Raw genomic sequence first — 18,729 nt, 5'->3', positions numbered from 1 at the left:
AAGATCTGCTTTCACCGCTGAAATCCTCGCGATGGACTCTTCGAAACTAGATCCCGCATGGATATGTTTTGACAAACTTTTTTGTGCAACTAGCTGACAGGGATGTGCAACTTTTTCTGTACACCATAGACGTGCAGTTTTCCTCTATGATACCTCCACCCCCAAACTGCCTCCTTCTAGTAAGATGTGCAACTTCGTTGGTTGCCCAGGCCATGCAGTTTTCACTAGTGGCACCACCTCATACTACTCTCTAACAGTGAAATGTGCAATTTCATCTACTGCCCCGGTGCCCTGGCCAACTGCCTGGTAGTCGCCATGCGTGTGCAGCCCCCACAACCGCGTTTGAGGGACTATCCTATAAGAATGTCCCAAGTCCACAGCCACGCATGCGTGACTATGCACACAAGAGTGTGCAACTCCATGGTCGGACGTGGGCGCCTTCCATAGCAATTCATGTGCGACTATGCAGATGAGATTGTGCAATTGTGTGGCCGTGCATGTGCGACTATGCCGACGAGAGTGTGCAACTCCGTGGCCGGGCATGAGCACCTCCCACAAAAACTCATGTGCGACTATGCGGACAAGGTTGTGCAACTCCATGACCATGTATGTGCGACTGTGCCGACGAGAGTGTGAACTCTGCGGCCATGCATGAGCACCTCCCATGATAATTCATGTGTGACTATGTGGACGAGATTGTGCAACTATGTGTCCATACATGTGCGACTGCACCGACGAGAGTGTGCAACTCCACGACCATGCGTGAGCACCTCCCACGGCAATTTATGTGCGACTATGCGAACGAGATTGTGCAACTCTGTGGCCATGCATGTGCGACTATACCGAGGAGAGTGTGCAACTCCGCGGCCGGGCATGAGCACCTCATCCGGCAATTCATGTGCGACTATCCGGACGAGATTGTGTAACTCTATGGCCATGCATGTGCGACTATGCCGATGAGAGTGTGCAACTCCGCGGCCGGGCATGAGCACCTCCCACAACAACTCATGTGCGACTATGCTGACGAGGTTGTGTAAGTCTGTGGCCATGCATATGCGACTGTGCCGACGAGAGTGTGCAACTCCGCGGCCATGCATGAGCACCTCCCACGACAATTCATGTGCGACTATGCGGACGAAATTGTGCAACTCTGTGTCCGTGCATGTGCGACTGTGCTGACGAGAGTGTGCAACCCCGCGGCCATGCGTGAGCACCTCCCACGACAATTTATGTGCAACTATGTGCACGAGATTGTGCAACTCTGTGGCCATGCATGTGCGACTATACCGACGAGAGTGTGCAACTCCGCATCCGGGCGTGAGCACCTCCCAAGACAATTCATGTGCAACTATGCAGATGAGATCATGCAACTCTATGCCCATTCATATGCGACTGTGCCGATAAAAGTGTGCAACTCCGCGGCCATGCGTGAGCACCTCCCACGACAATTCATGTGCGACTATGCGGATGAGATTGTGCAACTCTGTGTCCATGCGTGTGCGGCTATGCCGGCGAGAGTGTGCAACTCCGTAGCCGGGTGTGAGAACCTCCCACGATAATTCATGTGCGACTATTCGGACCAGATTGTGCAACTCTGTTGCCATGCATGTGCAACTCGGCGGTCGTGCGTGAGCTACTACCCCGACGAGAGTTTGCATCTCTGTGGTCCTACGTGTGCCACTATGTCGCCGCATGTGTGCAACTCCCGCAATCTTGCGTGAACTACTATACCAACGGGAGTGTACAATTCCCGCAGCGAAAGAGAGTGGGCACCTATGCCGACGAAAGTGTGCAACTCTGCGGCCGTGCGTGTGTGACTATGCAAGCGAGATTGTGCAACTCCGTTGTCACGCGCGTGCGACTATGCCGACAAGAGTGTACAACTCCATAGTCATACGTGAGCTATTACGCCGACGAAAGTGTGCAATTTAGCGGTCGTGCGTACGCGACTATGCCGCCACATGTCTGCAACTCCTGTAGTCATGCGTGAGCTATCATGCCAACGAGAGTATGCATCTTCGCGGCAAATGCGTGTGCGACTATGCCGACTAGACTGTACAACTCCATGCTCATGCGTTCAACAGTCTTCCAGTGTGCAGCAGTAGTTGATCGAGGTTACAATGTCGTCCGTCTAGCTATACTTGAGTAAGCAATGCAAGCGCGAGAGAGCATCTAACCATCTTTGTATTGTGTGTTGTGCAACTTTTTAATGATCGTATCCAACCGAGAAGTACTATGTGTGCAACTACAACTATCGCGGATGCCAACTAAAATGCGAAAATATCATCTAGCCAACTTAGTATTGTCGTGTTGTGCAACTTTCTAAACCATATATACAACTAAAAACTACTATGTGTGTAACTATAACTATTTGACAATTTACTCAAGCAAAAAAGCATCACAAAATATAAGATGGTGATATTCAACCAAGACTGAATTCTTAGTTGTGCACTAAAAACATTCTCGGGTGACTTCTGAAAGAGCATATGAAAAAAGACAAGAATATAGCAAGATGATCTAGACTGACATGCAGAAATTCACGGCCGAAGAAAGGGATTAAATATGCGTCAAATCATCCCGTTTAAGCTTTTGCTTTTGCATTATTCCACCGTCCACATGGATTGGTCAACCGAGGCAAGTCAAAGTAATCTGACGTTCTTTATGCTATACTACCGGCTTGAACTATGCTTCTTTTCTTCACTGCTCGGAACTGTTGCAGATACCTCAATCAAGTAGTACGCGTCTACAGAATACTTCAATCAACATCTTGTCAGACGCAGGGGAAGGAAGAGGCCGGGGCGACGATGATGAACCCATCCAGATGCGCGTTGGAAAGGACCAGCTCTGTCACCGGAGAGGAGGGCGGCGTGCCGTGGCGAAGACAACCTGGTCCGCATCTGCTGGATCTCACCGTCACCAGGATCTGGGGAGGAGACAACCTCCTGGTCTCACATCAGCTGCTGCTCGGGCGGGCATGGCGACGCAGCACATGCGTCGGTGCTCCTTGCTGCTTGGGGCGAGCCATCCATGGCGACATAGCGCAGGTGCCTGTGCGCAGCGCAGGCGGGTGGAGGAGGGGAATGATGGGAGAGGATGGGGCGGCTGAAGAGGAGGTGGAGGAGAGGATGGGTCGTTTGTCGTACGCGGTCGCAACCACCTCCCCGACCAAGTAACGCCTGACGTCGCGGGCCACATGATCTGAGTTGATCGAGCGGCGAGCGTTCGGCCGCTCGATTCGACCAGAAAGTGTGCGTGCACTAATAAGGTTTTAGGTTGCTGAAATAACTCGTATCAGCACCCTACAAGTGAGAATATAACGTAACGAATTGCTGAAAGATTACTGTAAAAAAAGAATTGCTGAAAGATTAATGGGAAAATCTAAGATAGCGTGCGCACAGAATCCTAACGTCCGGCGGGGAGACACAATTCCTTCAGCAGCGCATGCACCGCGCGTGGTACGTAGAGCAGCGAAAAACTAGCTGTACCAAGATTTGCTACGGTTATGAATTAACATTTTTGTTTCTGTCAACACACGTCGATCTATGGATTACAAAGGTTTAAACCTGCAACAAGTACTTGAAACGGGAACGACTAGGATAGAATCTGAATCTATGGTGCAAGAATAGAAAGCTGTTCGATGGACGCTGGATGGCACAGACTCTGCTGGAGGATGGCAAGCCACTTAGAGCATCTCCAGCCGTTCGGCCCCTCAGGACGCCGAAAAAGCGCCATCTGGGGCCGAACCGGCGTTTAATTTCGGTGTGGGGGCGATTGTGTTTCCAGTCGCCGCCCCCAGGTCGCCCCCAAATCGGCGGAAACACGGCACAAACTCGGCGATTTGATTCAAATTTGTACGAACACGGCACAAACCCGACGATTTCATTCAAATTTGTAAAAAAAAAACAGAAAACAACTACGCCTAGCCCTACTACGCCGCTGCCCGCCTTCTACATGCTGAGGAGCCTGTAGAACCGGGTGTAGTCGCTGCCGCCGTCGTCATCGTCGTCGCCCTGCGTCCCGCCGGAGCCGCCGTCATCCCTGCTGCACCCTTGACCAGGGTCGCCGACGACGCGCAGGGGGTTGGACGGCCCGGGCGCGTCCTCGTAGTCGTCACTATCGAGGACGACGACGACGCCCTCGTTGCGTCCGTGGCGCCGAGCTATGATCTCCTCATAGGCCCGGCGCTGGCGCTCCACCTGCTCGTAGACGTAGTCCGCCTTCGCCCACTTGAGGACGGTCTCGTCGGCGGCGGCCATCTCCGCGTGCTCCTTCTTGACGGGGAGCAACCCCGGCTCGGTCTTCGGCCAGACGAGATGGAGGGATCGAGGGAAGGGGCGGCCGCCCTCGTTGATGACGAGGGCGCCGCTGCGGGTGCGACGCCCAAGCGGCGTCTCCTGCGGCTCCGGCTTGACGGGGCAGAGCGCCAGTGACCCGGAGGAGAGCGAACCGGAACCCGACGACGAGAGAAGGACGGGGGCGCCGGGTACTCGAGGCGCAGCGTGTTGCCGGTCTCGATGTGGTCGAGGACGGCTTCGAGGGTGCGGCCGGGCACGCCCCACCATTCGCGCCGCCCGTCGGCATTGAGGCGGCCGCGGGGGATGGCGCTGTTTGCAGAGGCGACTTGGTCGGCGTGGCGGCGGTCGAAATACATCGTCCACAGCGTGAGGCTGTCGGCGGCGTACCTCGGCTCGTTCCGCTGTGCCTTCGACAGCGACGAACGGATGCACGCGATCTCGGCACGCCGTTCAGCCCCGATGGGCACCGGGGGCACCGGGACGCCGCCGACGCTCAGCCTCCACGAGCCTGGCACCCGCATGTCTGGGGGCACCAGGTAGTCGGCCTCGTGGCGCGCCTCGTCCTCGCGCAGATGGCGTCGGCCGAAGCCATTCGCCGCCGCGGCGTCGCCTGGGTAACGCTCAGCCATTGCTCGTTGGCGGGGGATGAAGGGGAGAGTGGCTTCTCTGGCGAGACAAGGCGAGATAGGTGGCGAGTTGTGGCGACTGTGGCGTTCACCAGCGGGGAGGTCGGCTTTTATATCCGAAGCGGGGCGGTGAGAAGCTGCCCGCCGGGTGCCGCGTGGCGGGAGCGGGCGGGATGCGTGTCGTGGCGCCTTCTCTGCGCTGCCCGTGACGCATCAATGGAAGGCTGGCCGGCACGGCAGAGCGACAACCTTGGCATTGATTCCTGCGGGAACCGAGGCGATGAGGACGACGAAGCGGCGTGTCTCTGACTCGGCGGGCCCATTCCTGTTCGCGCAAAAATCAGTTTCCCCGGCGCCCGCGGGCGCCCCCAGCGCACCGGGTTCGGCCTGGGTCCGCCGGTGCCAGTTTTGGCCCAAACCAGGGAAAACGGGCTCCTGGGGGCGCGACTGGGCCGATTTTTAGGCGCCGGCGCTAAAAAAATGGCCTGGGGGGTCTGTTGGGGGCGTGGCTGGAGATGCTCTTAAGTGTATACTAAGCACATATGTCCGTGTCAAGTTGAACTCTCAAACCGAGAAATAAAGACAATATACAGAAGATGGTGCAAAGTCCAGGAAAGACTGGGCAAGGAAGCTGAATGAAACAGTTTGGACCTATCGCACCGCTTGCAAAAACCCCATGGGTATGTCACCCTACAAGCTGGTTTACGGTAAGGCATGTTGTGATATGGTATGGCCAAATCGTTATGTGATATATGTTGATGTATAAGATGATCATCTTTTGTAATAGGTTCATGACTTGCATGTGGATGAGTACGGCAACCGGCAGGAGCCATATGGCTGTATTTAATTTATTGTATGACTTGTCAATATTTAAATGTTATGTAATTGCTTTACTTTATCGCTATGAGTTAGCAATAGTCGTAGAAGCAATAGTTGGCGGAGACAACCACATGACATCATGATAATGGAGATCATGAAGACGAAGATCATAGTGCCATGCCGGTGATGATGGAGATCATGCGAGTGCTTTGAAGATGGAGATCAAAAGCACAAGATGATAATGACCATATCATGTCACATATTGATTGCATGTGATGTTTATCTTTCATGCATCTTATTTTTCTTAGGACAATGGTAGCATTATAAGATGACCCCTTCACTTTATTTCAAGATAAAATGTGTTCTCCCTAAGTATGCACTGTTGCGAAAGTTCATCGTTTCGACGCATCTTGTGATGATCAGGTGCGATAGACTCTACGTTCGTATACAACAGGTGTAAGTCAGTTTTACACATGCGAAATACTTGGGTTAAACTTGACAAGCCTAGCATGTACAGACATGGCCTCAGAATACGGAGGACCGAAAGGTCGAACATGAGTCATATAGTAGATATGATCAACATGGAGATGTTCACCATTGATGACGACCCCATCTCACGTGATGATCGGACATGGGTAGTTGATTTGGATCATGTTACACTTAGACGATAGTTTAGTGTGCTATGCTTTACGGCTTAGAACTAGGGCTCCAAAGACGTTTTGAGCACCATAGAGCATATGAGATGTTCTAGGAGCTGAAATTGATATTTCGGGCTCACGGCCGAGTTGAGAGGTATGGCACCTCCGACAAGTTCTTTAGATGCAAGATAGAGGAGAACAACTCCTAGTGAGCACGTACTCTTAATGTCTGGGTACCTCAACCACTTGCATCAGTTGAGAGTTAATCTTTCAGATGAAGTAGCGATTAACAGAGTTCTCCAGTCACTAACATTGATATGTCTCCATTGTATCTACTTTTCCAGACACTTTTGCTCTTGTTTTAGACTCTAATTTGCACGATTTGAATGAAACTAACCCGGGTTGACGCTATTTTCAGCTGAACTACCATGATGTTATTTTTGTGCAGAAATAGAAGTTCTCAAAATCGCACGAAATTTTTTGGAGACTTTTTATGGAATAATAAAAAATACTGGAGCGAAGATCCACCGAAGGGGCCCAATAGTTGCCCACAAGGCAACAGGGTGCGCCCACCCCCTGGGCGCACCCTATTACCTTGTGGGGCCCACGTGGCTCCGATGACACCAATCTCAAGCCTATAAATTCCTTTCCCCCGAGAAAAAAATAAGAGAAGAAGTTTCATTGCGTTTTACGATACGGAGCCACCGCCACCTCCTATTCTTCATCGGGAGGTCAGATCTCGAGTCCGATCATCACCAACCCTTCTTCATCACCAATTTCATGATGCTCATCACCGGGAGTGAGTAATTTCTTCGTAGGCTTGCTGAACGGTGATGGGGTTGGATGAGATTTGTCATGTAATCGAGTCAATTTGTTAGGACTTGATCCCTAGTATCCAATATGTTCCGAGGTTGATGTTGATATGACTTTGCTATGCTTAATACTTGTCACTAAGGTCCGAGTGCCATGATTTCAGATCTGAACCCTTTATGTTTTCATGAATATATTTGCGTTCTTGATCCGATCTTGCAAGTCACTACGTGTTATGATCCGCATACCCCAAAGTGACAATAATTGGGATTCTTTCCGGTGATTACCATAGTTTGAGGAGTTCATATATTCACTATATGTTAATGCTTTGTTCCAGTTCTATATTAAAAGGAGGCCTTAATATCCCTTAGATTTCCTTATGGACCCCACTGCCACAGGAGGGCAGGACAAAAGATGTCATGAAAGTTCTTATTATAAGCACATATGACTATATGCGGAATACATGCCTACATTACATTAATGAATTGGAGCTATTGTGCATCGCTCTAGGTTGTGACTGTTATATGATGAATATAATCCAACACAAATATCCATCATTGATCCAATGTCTATGCTTTTTGCATATTGATCTTTGCTAAGTTATTTTTGTTGTTGCTACTGTTACAATCACTATAAAACTGCTATTGTTACTATTACCGTTGCTATTGCTATTGTTACTACTGTTATCAAAACTATCATACTACTTTGCTACTTAACATTTTGCTGCAGATATTTAGTTCTCTAGGTGTGGTTGAATTGACAACTTAACTACTAATACTTGCAAATATTCTTTGGCTCCCCTTGTGTTGAATCAATAAATTTGGGTGAAATACTACCCTAAAAACTATTGCGATCTCCTATACTTGTGGGTTATCAAGACCTTTTTCTAGCGCAGTTGTTGGGGAGCATAACTCTATTTGTTGAGTCACTTGGGAATTATATCTTTTGATCACTATGAAGAATCTGAAAGACGCTACAACCAAGATTCTACCCTCTAAAACGAGGGGAGGTAAGGAACTGCCATCACACTCTGCACTTGATTCACCTTCTATTTTGAGTAGGCTTGCGACACCAACACCTGCTATACAATCTGATATGTCACAAGTTATTGATGATGCTACTTCTGTTATGAAAGATGTTATTGATGATGCTAGTACTCTGCTTAATGAAACGGTGCCACTAGGTGAATTTCTTGATGAACAACTTCCTAAGCTAAAGAACTTGAAACTATTGAAACTATGAAAATTATGATTCACCTATTAGGCCTAGCTCTCCTAGAACCGAAATGGCTAAGATACCCGAGGGTTATGTTATGGATGGGGAGATAGCTAGAGAATTTCTTGCTTGTAATGATAGAGATAATGTTAAGAAACTATTGAGTAAGCTAAAAGGAAAATCTATGATGGGGAGAATGAAATATGATCCTAAGTTTGCTACTTCTCCTATCTTTGTTACCGATAAGGATTATGAATTCTTTATTGATCCTGAGTTAATTACCTTGGTTGAATATGATCCTTTTCATGGTTATGAAACTGAAACTATTGTGGCACATCTTACTAAATTAAATGATATAGCCACGCTATTTTCTCATGAGGAAAAAAAATTCGCTATTACTATATCCTTAAGTTGTTTCCTTTCTCATTAAAGGGCCATGCTAAGAAATGGTTTAATACTCTTGCTCCTGGTTGTGTGCGTAGTCCCTAGGATATGATATATTGCTTCTCTGGAAAATATTTTCCTGCTCATAAGAAACAAGCTGCCTTACAGGAAATATTTAACTTTGTGCAAATTGAAGAAGAGAATCTCCCTCAAGCTTGGGGGAGGCTTCTCTAGTTACTTAATGCTTTGCCTGATCATCCTCTTAAGAAAGATGAAATACTTGATATCTTTTATAATGGACTAACCGATGCTTCTAGGGACTACCTAGATAGTTATGCCAGTTGTGTTTTCAGGGAACGAACTGTTGAAAAGCCTGAAGAACTATTGAACAATATATTCAGAAATGAAAATGATTGGACACTTCCTGAACTACCACCTAAACCAAATGCGAAGAAGAAAGGTATCCTATTCCTCAGTCCAGAAGATATGCAAGATGCAAAAAAATCTATGAAAGAAAAGGGTATTAGAGTTGAAGATATTAAAAATTTACCACCTATTGAAGAAATACATGGACTCGATACCCCGATACAGGTAGTAGAGGTAAATTCTCTTTATAGATTCAATGAAGGTGATATACCTTTATAATAAATTTGCTAGTCAATGCCTGGATGAATTTAATAATTACATTGTTAAGAAAGAACACTTCAATATGTATGTTAAGAATCAATTGAAACGAAATGCTATCATGATCGTTCGCTTGAGTGACTTGATGTTTAGAATTGCTAATGATGTTAAAGGTTTAGGTAAACATGCATCCATGGTTCATACTCAGTTAGACCAAGTTGCTAAGTCATAAAATGATTTCTTAATGAGATGAATAATAAAATGAATGATCATGCTGTTAGAGTAATGACTAGAGGAGGTAGAATGACTCAGGAACCACTTTATCGTGAAGTTCATCCTAAAAGAATTGAGCAAACATTCTCATAGAATTAATATTGATGCACGTAATTCATCTAAGAAGAAAAAGAAAAATGATAGAACCGTGCATGCTTCTAGTGAACCTGTGGTAGAAAAACCTTCCGGGAATCATAATGATGTTTCTTTTTCTGATGCCGAGGCACAATCTGGTAATGAACATCCAGCTAGTGATAATGATAATAATGATGTTCATGTTGATGCTCAACCAGATAATGATAAAGAACCTGATAATGATGTAGAAACAGAACGTGCTGTTGGTCTTGATAACCCACCTCCTAAAAACAAAAGATATGATAAAAGAGATTTCATTGCTAGAAAACATGCTAAAGAAAGAGAACCATGGGTTCAGAAACCCATGCCTTTTGCTACTAAGCCTCCAAAAAAACAAGGATGAAGAGCACTTTGAGCACTTTGTTGAAATGCTTAGACCTGTTTTTTGCGCACTCGCTTAACTGATATTTTGAAAATGCCTCCAGATGCTAAGTATGAAAGATATTGTCACTAATAAAAGAAAGATACCTGAAGCTGAAATTTCCGCCATACTTGCAAATTATTCATTTAAGGGTGGAGTACCTAAGAAGCTAGGAGATCCAGGAATACCCACTATACCATGCCCCATTAAATAGTTATGCCAAAACTGCTTTATGTGATCTGAGAGCCGGTGTTAGTGTTATGCCTTTCTATTTATCTAGAAGACTTAATTTGAATAAAATCACACCTACAAAAAATAGCTTTGCAATTGGCTGATAAATCAACTGCCATACCTATCGGTATTTGTGAGGATGTGCCTGTTATAGTTGCAAATGTTATTATCTTGACAGACTTTGTTATACTTGATATGCTCGAGGACGACAAGATGTTGATTATCCTTGGTAGACCCTTTTTTGTTGGAAATATGTCCTATAGGTAGTAATATTGTATTATTATGTTTCCATTATTCATAGTTAAGAGTTTATATTCCATGCTATAACTGCTATGTTCCTGGAATATGCGATTCAATGGAAAACTCATATGCACATGTGAAATGATAAATGGTAAACAATAGGTTCCCAGTCTTGCCTCTAAGACCGGCTCAAGTGTTGTTGGTGATCACGTTTTCTGGATCTATGGATATCATTAAGTGTAATGATAGTCCTACAACAACATTGAGGGTACGATGTTAGAAGGACGATCATATTGAATCGACCCAATACTTGTTTGTTATACTATGTGATTACATTGTCTAAAATCATCTGTTATAAGACGAAGTGTCACCATGTGTTTTAGTGCCTCAGACCATGAGAGTGTATCGGTCACTTCCTACTATATGATGGGATTTGGGGTTGCTCAAACGTCATTTGTAACAAGGTGATCATAACGACAACTTTCAGGCTCACCGAAAATTTTGACAAGTGACCGGGCAACTCGAGAGTGGGATTGGCTACTCCAATGATGGAGAGATATTCTTAGGGCCCTCTCAGTGTGATGGCATCCATCATCGTCTGGCCAGACACAGGTGACTACGTCACGGGGATGCCGGAACACGTCAACGAGAAAGAAGAACAAAACTAGTAACAGGAGCAACGGTACAGTGAGCATGGTGATGACTCTGGAGGATACGGATGCACACCGGGTTTTGTGAAGTATCGCAAAGCAAAGGGAACATCACATGATAACCAAAGGTTCAATCGAATGTCATTCCTGTAATCATAGGGATCAATATGGATATCCATGGTTCCGCTATCGGTCATTGAATCGAAGGGGTTTCGTTCATGTCTATGGTTACCGAACCTACGAGGTCACAAGCTTAAGGTAATCATGATCTGCTGAGTGTTAGTAGGACGGGAGTGATGAGAATATATTTGTGGAATTGTGTCATTAATATCCAGAATAGTTCCGAGAGGTTCCGGAAGTGTTTCAGGGTCACCGGAAGGGTTTCGGTGAATATCGGGTAATACGGGTATTACCGATTAATATATATATATATATATATATATATATATATATATATATATATATATATAGGTGGAAAATGTTTCCGGGGATGTTAAATTATATATATGATGCTCTGAATTTTTTTAGAACAAATATATATTTAAGTTAATATCAATGGGCCTAAAAATGCCAAGTGGTGGAAGGCGACTTGGGCCCACAAGGGCCCAAGTGGGAAGGCGCCCCCTTTCCTTGCGGGGGCCCCGAATTGGACAAGGGGAGGAGTTCGACTCCTCTTCCCCTTGGTTGGATGTCCCAAGGAGGATTTCCCTCCTTGGTGGTAGCCCTCCTCCCCTCTCACCTATATATAGTGGAGGTTTGGTTCCCAATAGAAAACACAAGTTTTGGAGCCTCCTCTAGTTGATCTAGTGCATGTTCTAGTTGGTCCTAGTTGACTAATTAGAGCCAGCCCTAGCCACCTTTAATCCTCATAATTAGAAGCCCCATGTGGTTCTAATCTCCTCCCTCTAATTGTCTGGCAACGATTAGCTCTGGACAGCGAAGCGCTGCCAGACCGTGAAGACCGTACGCTTGCAACCAAGTAGAGAGGCCGTGCTATCGGTCTTCCGTTTGAGGGATCATTCGTGGGACGTTCGCAGGATCATCATCGATGTTCGAGGGACTCCAAGTACGATCTACACCGACTCGTCTACTTCTGATGCACTCCCAGATTCGGTAAAGATCATTGATTACGACCCGTTTTGCATCTTCATATTATTCCTGGGTGATCGTAGGCCGATTTTTGTTTTGTTTTCTACTACGTTCCCAACAGTGGCATCATGAGCAGTTCTATGAGTAGATGCAGGTTGCGATCTAGATCATATGTGGATGTGAGGGTGATATTCTTGCTATGCTTCCCTTGAGTGTTGCTTCAGTGCAATTCATTGACGGCATGGTGTCTCTTTTCACAAGGTTCTGACAATCGACCAACTCTGGCTATCGACGATCTGCTAACAGTTCCTTGGGCTTCACCATAGTCAAGAATAGTGAATCGTCGCGTACACAAGGGGGTAATGAAGATGGATGATCTTCTAGGGTGTTGTAGGGTGGAGACCCTAAGTGGAGATCTTTCACGAATTGGAGGGGGATCCACGAAGAACGTGAAGAACATGAAGAACAAGAGGGGAAATCACAAGAGGAACACTCAAGAACAAGTCCAATAACACATCCACTAGACCAACAAACACATGAGATTCACAAGGTACAAGAACAATCAAAGGCAAACAAGGTACATGGTAGAGTTCATCCCAAATCCTATGAAGGAGGTGAGGTCTTGATGATCTAGATAGATCCTTCCCTAGATGGGGTCTTCATATCCACTAGGGATCTTCTCTCTCTCAAGTGGAATCCCAAAAGGGGAGGTACACAAGCTAAGCTCTAATGTCTAGATCTATTCTTAGTTAAGTATAAATGGAGGAGATGGAGAAGTATATATAGACATAGGTGATGAAGGGATGAGCAGGGGCGAAATGGACATTACATGGGCAAAGCCCGCAGCTACACACAGGGGCCCCTGTGTGCACGGGTTAAGTGGAGCTCGTGCGCACGGGGTATCCAGCAACCTGACACACTTAGCCCGTGAGAACTGAGTCAGTGAGGCCCATGGACACGGGGGTCCCGTGGGCGTGGTACACGCCCGTGTGCACGGGGTCTTCAGGACCATGCAACCTGGGAGGCCCATGGGCACGGGGTTGGGGAGGCCCGTGCACAAGGGGTCGCCTGGGAGCTGCTGCCTTCTTTCTTGGCGGTTCCTTCTCCGCTTCCAGGCTTCCCTCTTGGATGGTGTAGTTGTTCTCTTGAGCTTGGACTCCTCCTCGGTGAATGTGTAGCTCCGCTCACACCTATGTATGCACATGAGAAAGGGGCCAAGTAGTATACCATCCTCGAAGGGCACAAGTGAACATGTGTAAAGGAGATGATTCACCTTTATGTATGTGAAGTAGATGTGGTAGGTGTCACTTGCCAAACAGAATCTTGACATGGTTAAGTCCGTAGGATGCTCTGCATCATCCCCTTCCCCTTGGGAAAGATCCATCCTCGGATCAAAATCCAAATCACCATGGGAAAGAGATGTTGTCGCCGTGTAGAAGTGGACGATCACCAAGCGTTCTTCATCGTGAAGCTCGAAATGGGCACTCTCCAATGTCGCACCATCGTGTGGTTCCTTTAAAAGGAGCAAAGATAACAAACACTTGGAAAAACAAATGTGGTTAGCGTTAGTGCAAAATCAAGCATTCAAGAGGTGATTCACCCAACAAGTGTCGTCATCAAGCATAGCATATGGTTTGGCAAAGAAGTGTGGCATGTCATTTAAGCATATAAGTTGAGCACAATCAAGGTCATCATGGAAACAAGGATGCAAATGGGAGGTAGAGCTGCAAAGATGTGTGACAAGAGAGTAAGCATCTACCTCAAGGGCATAACAAGCGTGCACAAAGCTATCAATGAAAGGTCTATGGTAGGCATATGATAAATTCACAACACCAAAGAAGATGAAATGTCTAAACACACGGGGCAAGTCAATCCAAGAATAATGTGCATAGGGTGTAGTGAAAATCTAGTGGCACTCAACACAATAGAAAGATCAATTGTTCATCATGTGTGAGGCAATCAATGTAAGCATGTTGCAATCAATGGGACATGGCGTATATGTGAAGAAATGACATTGTTGCAACCAAGCATATGAGAGGAGCAAGTTATCCAAGAACTGGATGCAAAACACAAGGCATATATAATGAGGCATGGAAATGTGAAAATGGCAAGTCGAAGCAATATCTTTAACATGTGCGCAATCAAGTGGTCCAAGATGAACAATAAGTTTCATGGTGCAAGCAACACAAGTAGTATGATCCATAATATCCATGCTCATGGTTTTGTGTTTCTCGAAAGAGAAGGATATCACCTCAAAAGCATGTCCTCGTGCGTCCTTCACAATACCGAAGTACAAGCAAGTGTGATGTAGACTCATCGTGGTAGAAGGTGGTTCGCTCTCAAGAGCTCGGATTGTCAACTCACGTGACGTGGAAGTTGACACAAAGTCCAAGTATCCTATACATACACAAATGAAAGCAAAGAATGTATGCACATGGTAGATGAACACATCAGCCATCATGATGGTTCTCTTCTCTTGCACATAACCATTAGTAGCAAAAGTGCACGAATAATATGATGCAACAATGGCTATATTCATGACACTAGGTATATGGTGCAAAGAAGGAAGACAAGCATGCTTCACAAGAAATATGTCAAAAGCTCCAAACATATGCGAGAAAGCTATGGGCGCAATCTCATTAGTAAGACTAAAAGCATTGTTGCACTCAATACATGACAAATCATCTAGCCTGAGAGAGGCAACATATGGAGACATATGACGACATGTAATAGCAATCATGTGCAAAGCATGGAACTGGATGCCATCAACCGCATGAAAAGAGCAAGTATGAATCATTGGTGATGCAACATAGGCAAGCATAGAAATCATAGCATGCAAACTAGTAGCTCAAAGATGCAACATACTAGAGGAATCCATTAAAGGAACATGGCAATAACAAGAAATATCTCCACCAAGCTTGCAAAATACACATACAAGTACTAGAATCAAGTGTCATGTGAGATGCAAAGCATGGGTCACAAATGCATGGCAAGAGCATAGAAATGAGCATATCTTGCAAAGTGAACATGGCAATATGGGCAAATGAGACATAATGGACAATAACCCATAACCATGTGAGGGCCATGTAGAAGAAATGCACGTAGTGTTTGCATGAAGGGAGTGGTGGTAAGGACAAGCCACGAGATCCCAAATCATCATTGCTCTCTAGAGCTCGTTTCGTCAACTCATGGGATTGCGAGGTTGATGAGGAAGCATGTGGTAATTGTACACATCATCCATCATGATGTGCATGTGTGCGTGTAGCACAACATAAACATCGCTCAAAGAAATTTGATGCATGGTATAAGAACATGTCATCCATCATGAAAGAATAGTTGTTATGTATAACATGATGGGGACACGAATTGATCACGCAATGATATGGCACATCATTCATGGGAAGCATATTGTGCACACAAGTGTGAGGATCATGCAATGGATGGAATGGATCAAAATCTCCTAAAATGTATGAGGAAACTATGGGGGTCTCCTCATGTGCAATAGCGGAAGCATAATATGGAGAAAATTTATAACATGGCAAACAATGCATGTTCGAAGCTAGGCGTTCTTGGCATGGTATATGAGATAAATGATGCAAATGGAGCATATCAATATCATCACAAGAAAAACAAATGCCAATAACCATGTGTCGGTGTCAAAACCGGCGGATCTCGGGTAGGGGGTCCCGAACTGTGCGTTTAAGGTCGATGGTAACAGGAGACAGGGGACACGATGTTTACCCAGGTTTGATCCCTCTCTATGGAGGTAATACCCTACTTCCTGCTTGATCGATCTTGATGGATATGAGTATTACAAGAGTTGATCTACCACGAGATCGTAATGGCTAAACCCTAGAAGTCTAGCCTCTATGACTATGGTAATGAGTATCTGTCCTTTCCGGACTAAGTCCTCCGATTTATATAGACACTGGGAGGATCTAGGGTTACACAAGGTCGGTTACAAAGAAAGGAATCTATATATCCGGTCGCCAAGCTTGCCTTCCACGCCAAGGAGAGTCCCATCCGTACACGGGTGCAGTCTTCGGTCTTCATGTCTTCACAGCCCATAAGTCCGGCCCATGACTAACAGGCCGGACGCTCGAGGACCCCTTAGTCCAGGACTCCCTCAGTAGCCCCCGAACCGGGCTTCAATGACGAGGTGTTCGGCGCGCAGATTGTCTTCGACATTGCAAGACGGGTTCCTCCTTTGACGACTTCCAATTAATGTATTCGGCTTATAATTCAATGCCGCACCCCTCGGCTTTTGTGCATCTATGTCTTCAGCTTCCATGTGTCGGGCGAATGCGGACGGTCAGGGTATTTTTTGCAAATAACACCCCGAACATGCAAGGAAGAGCGTCTATTTAAAGGGATTGGATCTCAGACCCATTCGGCACCACGCGGAGAGAATCCTCGGAGATTGCTAGGAAAGACCATTCCAACATGGCTAGCATCCCCCGCTCCTCCTCCCGTTCCAGCCCAGAGAAAGGCGAGTAGGAGAGGTGTTCCGTATCTCATGGCCAGTTGGAGAAGCTGCAAACGCAAGGGTTTCTCCCTCCTGCAGATCTGGTCCCTATTCGGGCAGGGTTGGATTCCTTCAACGGCAAGACCCAGGTGGAGGATTTTCCCAATCCATCCGCGGGGGAATGAGTGTGCTTCGTCCCCTATCTGCTGAGGGGCGTGGGATTTCCCATTCACCCATTCCTCCGAGGGCTTCTGGAGTATTATGGCCTCCAGCTGCACAATTTTACCCAGCCTCCATCCTGCACATTGCGGGTTATGTCGCTTTATGCGAACTATTCCTGGGTTGTGAGGCCCATTTTGATCTGTGGAGAAAGTTGTTTTGCCTTGTCCCACGCAACCACGAGGGATCGATATTCGAAGTGGGCGGGGCCGAAATATGGCGTATTGCTGAGACCGGATAACTATCCGACACACCGGAGAAAGCTTCCGAAGAGTGGACCTCCGAGTGGTTCTACATAGATGACGTCGTACTTCCAGATCCAGTCTGGAGAGGTCTCCCCGAGTTTGCGAGTGTTCCTCTGAAGAAGCGCCACAACTGGCGCCCTCGAAGCCCCGAGGAGGAAGATAGTGCAGAAGTTCGCCAACTCCTAAGCAAGATCAAGACGCTTGCCCAGTCCGTGTATACGATAGTTGAAGTGATGGCGACCTCCATAGTACGGGGAGTTCAGCCACTCTAATACAGAGGACTTCCCATGTGGAATTACAATGGGGAAGATGACGCCTCCCGCTATAGCAGGAAAGGTCCAGACACCCCCGCCGCCCTAGCCAAAATATTGGTCGAACTGTTCAAGGGTGAGGAAGAGGAGTTCCTGCGCATCACGCACAGAGAAGGATATTCCTTGTACAATCCTCCTAGCTGGGTGAGCCCCCAACTTTTTTGCTCCACTCATTCCTCTCCCTGAGCTTTATTAACCCGCCCATTTATAACAGCACTGGCGTAAGACTTTCGAGGGGCTTTACAGCCCCGCCCCGCAGCCCGAGGGCCACAATCGGGACCTTGACCCCGGATTCGAAGAGGATCCGGATATATTTGTGGTGCTGGAGAATGGCGTGTTTTACCAGGCGAGGTACGACGACACCGAAGTGGCCATCATCGCCGATTACCCTGGTCTTCTCCCCGCTTCACACGTAAGTAGTCAGGAAACATCTTCCCTGAAAGGATTCCCTCGTTCCGCCTCACCCACCGCACTGTCTCATGCTTCGAAGGGGAGGCGTTCGACATACCGTGCTACTCCAGGAGCGACTCCAAAGAGAGCGGCTCCCACACCGGGCAAGCCTTCGAAGAGGAAGGCAGGCGAAGACACGGTCGGGCCGTCGTTAAAGAGGTATGGGTTTTGTCGTGGAAACGTCACGGCAGATGTCCTAGTGTGAGGACTTAGTCGTGAGGCCAACGCATCTATGTGGTAACTTGAGAGGGGTTGATCGGGACGAGAGACGCATGACGGATCAACACACAAGACAAGGATTTAGACAGCTTCGGGCCCCGGGAAACATCATCCGGTAATAGCCTACATGCTGTTTGTGACTAGATCTCATTACGCTCATCAGGGAGACGCCGCATAAGCCGGCTCCCCTTTAGTTGTGTCTAGCCCTAGAGATTGTTTCTTGTCCCCCTTGGGGTGCCCTGCCCCTCCTTATATATGTTGAAGGGGCGGGTTACATGAGTAGTCCTAGTAGGATTAGGATTACTCTATTACAAGTGGAGTTCTAGTCTTGCTTCCTTTGTAGGAGAATATTCCTTATGCCTTTCCTCTTAAGCCGGCCCACCATCATACGAACCGGCCTACTGGGCCTTGGGCCTTGTCGTCCCTCTGA

Source organism: Aegilops tauschii, chromosome 4 (genome assembly GCF_002575655.3).
Source record: "Aegilops tauschii subsp. strangulata cultivar AL8/78 chromosome 4, Aet v6.0, whole genome shotgun sequence".
NCBI classification, from domain to species: domain Eukaryota; kingdom Viridiplantae; phylum Streptophyta; class Magnoliopsida; order Poales; family Poaceae; genus Aegilops; species Aegilops tauschii.
The sequence above is the reverse complement of the archived record's forward strand: the minus strand, read 5'-3'. Positions refer to the sequence as shown.